Here is a 7,857-nt window from a genome sequence, read left to right as displayed (position 1 = left end):
ACATACCCTTAAATCCTCCTGACTCGTTTGTTTACACATGCACACGAGCAACAGGATGTTATCACTGTCAGATGAGAGGGGGGCCTTCAAGAAGCTGTACACGTGACTTAAAAAAAAGAGACGTGGAATCGGGGGATGAAACAATACAGTCTCATGCAATGACAAACTGGCAACCAAAACAAAAGAAAGAGTGAATTTTTCACTATACGTGCCTGGAGATCGCATCTGTGTTGAGCGCCGGATGCCCGATATAAACGTCATTAACACCTATTTGCTCAGGGCGAATATCCTGCTATTATCTGCAGTATCTGTGATTTGGTCTTATTTAGCTCAGTTTGGATTTCACATTTGTTTGAGTTCTCATTCTATCCTGATCCTTTCCCTTGTCTTTCTTGTTTTTTTAGTCTTTATTGTTCCCTGTTTTTGTGTGTATTTCATATGCTTGTGTTCTTCTATGTTCTCGTTAGTGTTCTAATCTCACCTGTGTTCGATTACCTCATCTTTATTTAGTCTCAGTGTTCCTTCCCTCTTGTTGTCAGTTCATTGTCCATGTTAGTTGTCAGTCAGTGTTTCCAGTGTTTCCCCTTCTGGATTATTTTCTTTGAGTTTAACAAATGTGTTTCATTCAGCATCTGCACTCGGGTCCACTTCCAGTTTTGCACCAGTTATGAAAGAGTGAACTGAAAACAAGAGGGAAGGAACACTGAGACTAAATAGGTAATCAAACACAGGTGAGACTGACGACACAGGTGAACTCTGAGGGCAATCAGACTGGAGGGAAACACAGAGGCAGAAATGAACACAAGACCCCCTTTACAGTATTAATGTTAGCGTTCACATTGATTCACTATAAAAGGGGGATAATCATTGGTGCCGGACAGTGTGCGTATAAAAAAATAGAGCCCCATCATGACATTAAAAAAAGAGATGTCATGATCTGTCCAATTTTACCCTCCCACTTGTGTGTGTTGTCTGTGGTCCCCTGTCTGTCTGCTCCTCCTGTGTCTCCAGGTGTAACTCATCACAATCAGCCTCTGCATATAAGCCGACTCTCTCCACCCAGTCGGTGCCGGATTATTGTCTACTACATGGTATTGTTCTGACCAGGCTTTAGTAAGATTTTTGGCTTCTTGTTGTTTGATGTTCTCCTGTGTACTTACCTCGTGTTTTTTCCCCGTACCAGTTCCCTGCAAAGACTCACCTGCTCTCCCCGCCGACCTGTTCGTCTGCTGTTCGTTTCCTGCTGTGCTTCACCTCACGCGTGCTGGATTTTTGGATTTCACCGGACACAGTCACTTGGATTTAGATTGCTACACCGTTCGTGGACGAACTGGGACTTTTTGCACCATTTTACACTCGTGTCACTTTCTCGTATTCGAATTAAATTCATGGTTAATGAACGGTTTTCTGTCTCTGAGTCGTGCGTCTGGGTCCACCCCTTTAGTGAATCATAACAAGAGAGGAAAAAAGATAATAAAAAACTAATGAAAAAAGACATTGAAAGGAAACACACATTTTAGAAATTAGGGTAACTGAATATAAATAATTTACGACTAACCACCCACCTGCCCCCAAAACTCCATTCAAAGGCCACTGCCCCAAAAGACTATCAGCTTAGGAGGCTTCGAAGATGGACCGAGTTGTCACATTTCGACAGTTGCCCGTTTGGCCGCTTGCATTTCAAGCTATAGATAGTTCTATATTGTATACAATATCTATGTATCTCAATATTCATACTTTTAGAGGAAGTGTGTGGCATTTAGCTTCTGTGCTGCTGTGAAACAAGCTAATGGTGAGATGGTTTTTGGTCATTTAAAAAAAAAAAAGCAAAACAAGCCTGTTTTGAATCTCATGTATTTCACAATGCATTTACGAAATTGTCCTACATTTTGGATTTTTGTCTGATGGTGTATTTGATTGAATTGAAGCGAATGAAAAGGTGTTTTGATTTGAACCATTCAGGAGGAATCTTACATTTTAGGTTTACCTTTACGAATCGTTTCCAGTGGTCTTTTACAGAAGGAATCTTGCCTGTATAACTTCCTTTCATTCAGAGACTAAAACAAATACATTATGGAAGTTCTCTGATACACCAACTCATGACCAAATAGGGAACATTTTCAACACATTTTCAAGCTAACCTTGCCAAATGCGTCATGCGCCACATGATTCATTCAAGTGAAACTCCGTATGCCAAGGATGGATGCAAAGTTTTCTAAACCTTGAGGAATTTATTAAGCTTTGACATCTCCCTTTAGCTTTTCAAGCTCCATATGCCATGATTAACAAAAAAATCTCATTAACCCAATGTATATCTTCAGGAGGAGTTTGTAAAATATACAAGATCAGCACTTCTACCTCTATCCCCAGAGCTGTGATGAATATGAACTCCCTCCCTGCTTCCGTCTGAACTCTCGTTTTCTCACCTCCCAGTGGATTACATGTTAACTCCCCTGGATGTGTGTGGGAGAAATGTGTGACATTCCTTCGGAGAAGCGATCCATGAGAATGTTTATCCGACATGTCCGAACCCCCCCCACCCCCCCCTCCCATCATCATCCCCCCTTTTCGTTTCCCGCTACTCCTCTCTCTTTTTCAGCTCAGGTAAATGGTCATCTCCTCTGAGCTTAACTTCAACCTGAACAGGAAGTTCAACCACAGACAAATTGTCCTCTGTGTAGGGGGGGGGGGGGGGGGGGGGGGGGTGAATGAGAGGGAGAGACATAGGGCATGTGTGTGTGTGTGCGTAAGACTGAGAGGGTTTATTGTGCGTGGAGAAAAGGGGGGGGGGGGATTGCAACAGAGAAAGCAGAGAGCTGCATTTTTTTGAGCTTATTGAATAAGTCGTTGATTATGGCTGGAGCCAGTGGCTTGAGAGAGTGTGTGTTTTTTGCCGGTGGTAGTTAATGTAATTGAGTGCAGCTGTCGGGCTTTTCTGCACAGAGCTTTGTGTTTGGGTAAAGTCCAGTGCATGTTCAGCCAAGACATGCTTACATAGGGAAACTGAGTAAGAACAGGGCATCTGTGTTTGTGCGTGCACACTTATGGAAGTTGAGTACAACACACTTGGAGTCAAATACACAAAGCAAACACACATATGCTTACCCGTTGAGACTCCCTGGCTGGTGGGGGTTTTACATGAATGAAGACATGCTTGCCAGTTAGAACAGAAGTGAACAACTGGGTAGCAGCTGTGCCGGCGGAGTGTTCGGTGAGATAGAGTGTGAGGAATGCTCGAACAAAAGCATAAAATCCAAGTAACAATCTTCTCTGTGAAACACCGTAACAACAAATTTGCAACTCATTATATGAATTTGCCAGAAAGGGAAAGAAATCAAATGTTTGTAGAAGAGCGTAGCAAGTACACTTGCTTTGTTTTAAGGTCAAGCTTAATGTAATGCACAGCTAATCTGAGGCGTGCATGCTCCTATTGACTTCTGCCGCAGTACTGACCTACAAAACAAGAACAGATTCACTCCCTTGTATTAGGTCAGCAAATTGGGAAACCGCAGACACATTTCCAATATCCTTCGCTCTAATCAAGGATCTTGATTGTCCTAGTTATTCATTTGATTCAAAGAGAGGAAGAGAGAGAGAGAGAGAGAGAGCAGAGTGGAGACAAAAGAGAAGGAGAAGCTGAACTCCTTCATTATAGAGTAATCTAGCTTCTGTTAGCTTTCCAATCAACAGTTATTTTAATAGGGCCCAGGCGAGCAGGAAGAGTGGGTCAGAGGTTTTTAAGGGGCATCAAGGGGTCACACATGTGCTGTGTTCTGGTTCAAACTTATAGAATTGCGGTATAGCTGATTCAGGCAGGGACTGATAATAGCCGAACAGAAACGTGATAGAGACGGAAGATAAACCTGGGAAGACGCAGACGGAGGGGAGGGAAAGCAATTAAGCTGATTCAGGAGAATGATGGCAAGAGAATGAAAAGAGGACGGGGCGAAGAAAGAGCAGCAGAAAGGTCGTTAAATCTGTGAACGGTGAGGCTGAGATATTCAGAGAGAGACTTGGAAGAAGGTGAGGGGGAAGAGGTGGCGGAAGTAAGATCGGGGATGAGGATATATATATATATATATATATATATATATATATAAAGAGAGATCCAAGGAAATGGTCGTTGTTGTTGAGGGGTTGAAAATGATTATCTGGGAGAACGAGTGCAGCGGCGGATGTGAAGACACGCAAAAAGATACAGGAGTTGGAAAACTCCTTCTGGTTCCCATGAACTCTAGGCCTCATGGGAGCACAGCGTGGGGGTGAACTCCAGGGTACACTACTTCCTGTAGATCTTTAAATAGACACTGATGGAAAATCCCACATAGAAAGAAGGGGGAGAAAAAAAAAATAATTAAGAAAGCCTTAACTGTTGCAAAATACATCAGCACAGGCATAGTGAACAGCAAAGCCTTTCCAACCCTGTCAGCATCACAAGGAGCTGTATTTAACTGCTTGACTTCACATGGGGAAATGGAGATTCTTCCTTTTATCATACAGCTAATGGAGCTAATTTGTTCCACTGAGGGAACTATTTCTTATCCACAAACACAGCACTGCAGGAGTGGTTCGATTAATGCAATGGACCGCTCAGCAAAAATTATTCTACAGAGGTTGTTGAACTCGTGGAGAAGGCTGTTCAGGGAGCGTTGGCACTAATTAGCATAACCTTCTCTAGGAAGCAAATTCTCCTCAAATATTTCTGATTAATCGGCTATACGAAACGTACAGTAAATAGACTAGTCTTTACTGCTAAATGTATTTGTTTTGGCCTTAAGAAAAATTAAGCCTAATGTCTCCCCGAAATCCATTCAGCCAAGCAGAAACTTTGAGCCTAAGCCTGCTAAAAAACATTTGGTATCCTTAAATGCTTCCATAACACAGTGCTTAATTATTTCCCACTCTGCCACTGTTACTTCTCGGAGGCAAGAACTGATTCAATAATACAAGAAAAATGAATTTTATTCACCCTACTTCTGGGTAGGAAGGGATTGTCTTTGCAAGTTATTATTCTGCCTTTTCTTTTCCGTAGTTATACTTTGAGAAAATGGCCGGTTTCTTAAAATAGCAGCTATGCATCCTTTTTGGCAGAAGAAACAAGAAGAAAACTCTGAGCCATGTGTTTATTTCTCCCCAGGATATATTTTGGAAGAAGTGGGGCTGACGGTGATTTGGTGTGTGTGTGTGTGTGTGTGTGCGTGTGGTTGAGTGGGTGGCTGTGAGAAACAGAGAAAGAATTTGCACGAGCTTGTGTTGTCGTTAAAGGGTCATGGGACTTCCTGATTAGAATGTATCACATGAACACAAACACGGCTTCATTGAAGAATGATTGAAAACATTTTTAATGTTTCCAACGAGGTACAAAGGAGCAGTGTGGTAGCTGAAACAGCTGGACAATGATATGTCGGGGGTCTGTTTTGAGATATCTTGAACTCCTTCCGATGACTAGGACAAACAAAAAGTTTTAAAAAATCCAGCGCGTTCTTAAATGTTAACAGTTTTAATGTGATCGCTTCATTCTCAGTGCCGTCTTAAAATAACAAGTAGTCAGTTTGAGTGAAAAGGACAAGTGGAGCATTGATAAAAAACCTTCACTATCGTTCCCTTGACCAATGCTCAATGAAGTAACAGTTTTGTCTCTTGAAAAGGGTTTTCAAAAGCAATATAAGAAATCTGTTGAACTCTCGGAACACTGAATACTCAATCCAGTCAATACTGAGGTAGTAAATCAAGACCCTGCTCACGCCCTAAGCTCACGAATAATAGTAAAGCACACAATAAAACTCAATACCCTGCATTGGTGTTTATAGGTTCATACACCTCTGAATAATTTCCTCTCATTTAACCCAAAATACATCAAAATAAAATCCTCCCCCTGCTATATCTGTCAATAAAACGCTCCACTGCACCTGAATGTCCTCGCAGCATCAGCCCATACGGCAACCAGACATTGCGCCTTAAGGGCCTCCGGAAGACAAAAAGAACCGGAATCAATTTGCATGTCATTGCTTTGGAAGCATACACTGACTCAGAGCGCATCTTTTCTTCCCACAGAGAGGCCACCAGAGTCAACCCGCAGTCCATTGTGCCCTGTTTTTATCACCTTCACCGCAGTGAAAGTTTACAAAGTGAAAGATGAGACATCAAGTGGCTCATCGGGAGATAAGTGCCTCACCTCCAACTTTTAAACCCTTGCTATCATCAAGTCGGCTGTTTGCAGTGCTTAAAGTGAATGAGTAGATCAGCAGCTAATCCTATGGGCTTGCGCTGCTAAGTAGCTCATCGCTGTCTGGATGCTAAAGAGGGCTTGAATGCTGATGTTGTCAGATGCGGACAAGGGGGGGGGGGGTAGTAGATAAGCTATTGTTTTCCCAGGGAGAGCACAGAGGGCTCAATGTTGCACCGCAACACTGATGCAACCTTCCGAAAGAGTGTCCGCCTTTGGAGTTCTGCTGGAGTGGGGATTTCACCATCCACACGCATACATATGCACATACTGTATACTGTATTTACATTCACGAATCATTAAGGGATGTGCCTGCGTGCTGTGAGGATCATGAACGCAGGCCAGCGGTGGATCTACACACACGCAGACTTCAACTTACTCGTCTCAGCAGCAGATCCTAACTCAGGACGCCGCGTGTCGCAAGCATGTGCATTATCTCGGAACTTCAATAAGCTGCACACAGCAACCTCTGTCCTCTGCAGCTGTTTTGATTTGCTCAAAATACAACCCATTCTGCATTCTTTTTGATATCAGTCGGCTCCGAATGTGTTTCGCCTTCTCTTTTATCAGAGGCCTCTCCACCCCCCACCCACCCCCCTCCCCCCACCACTAACTCTGATCCTTATTTTTGAAATATTGTCAGCTATTGTGTGATTCTGTTAATAAATGTTCCTCCAAGCGCTGTCCCAGCATCTACTATATATTTCCCATCCTCCTTCACAAACAGACTAAAGAACCTATCTGGCTCCAGATCAGATGGTGAACTGTGTAGAATGATTGTCCTTCAGACGCTGCTGTTTTGTTAATCGACATGTTCCGCCACAAGCAATAAATAGTAGACTTAGAACTTGAAAACAGTATGAGAACATTTATAGCGATTAAAATCCATCGGTGATAAAGCTGGCTACTGGATCAAAACAGTGACTTTGAGACTACCACTGATAAGAACACACATTATCGAACGTGTTTTCGTTTTATCAACTCGGCCTGAGAAGTAATCTTTCTTCGTCTGACTGTGCTTTGAACAGTGCTCCATTGTGTTATGTGCTTGTATATTGCGCATTATGAAATGTGATGCAACATTTACTTCACAATGAGCTCCCTTTTTGACTTCAACAGAAAAAAAAGATATATTCAAATAAACTTATTCTATTGGCTTGGTGTTAAAATCGAATGGGTAAGTTTAGCGACTGCTGTAGAATTGCAACCTTTACCTTTTCTCTTCATGACTGTTCATTTTCTAAGTGGGTAAAAAAAAAACTGCACACATTGTCTGAAGTGAAGCTTACAATAAGTCAACGTGATCAGACAGTTATCGATTGGCAGGATGCAGTTTAATTTTGGATGCAGTACAGGTCAGGAAAGACTTTATTTATTTAGTACATTTTAATGGGGGGGGGGGAATCAATGTTCATTGTTCACTCTTTATGATCATCAAAAAAGAGGAGAAACATGTCCCTGTCATGGCTTAATAACACAGGGCACACAATAACTATTGAATAGCTCAGACATGATGCAAATTACTCAATGGCAACGTAAAATGTTTGGAGGCTGTTCAAAATCAGATCAATTCTAACAGCAGCAGCGAAGAAAATAAGAAGCAGCCTCCGTTCATCGAGATAACCAGTGCA

General features: G+C 42.3%; 1 long non-coding RNA gene across 1 annotated transcript; it reads left to right on the top strand.

The window, feature by feature from the left end:
• The first annotated feature begins 1,019 nt into the window (after positions 1–1,019).
• On the top strand, positions 1,020–1,405 carry LOC306820156. Its single transcript, XR_013778644.1, has 2 exons — positions 1,020–1,091; positions 1,184–1,405. It is a non-coding gene; the product is annotated as an uncharacterized lncRNA (long non-coding RNA).
• The last annotated feature ends 6,452 nt before the right edge of the window (positions 1,406–7,857 follow it).

Source organism: Symphodus melops, assembly GCF_947650265.1.
Source record: "Symphodus melops genome assembly, chromosome: 2".
NCBI classification, from domain to species: Eukaryota; Metazoa; Chordata; class Actinopteri; order Labriformes; family Labridae; genus Symphodus; species Symphodus melops.
This window is presented reverse-complemented; position numbering and strand designations above follow the sequence as displayed.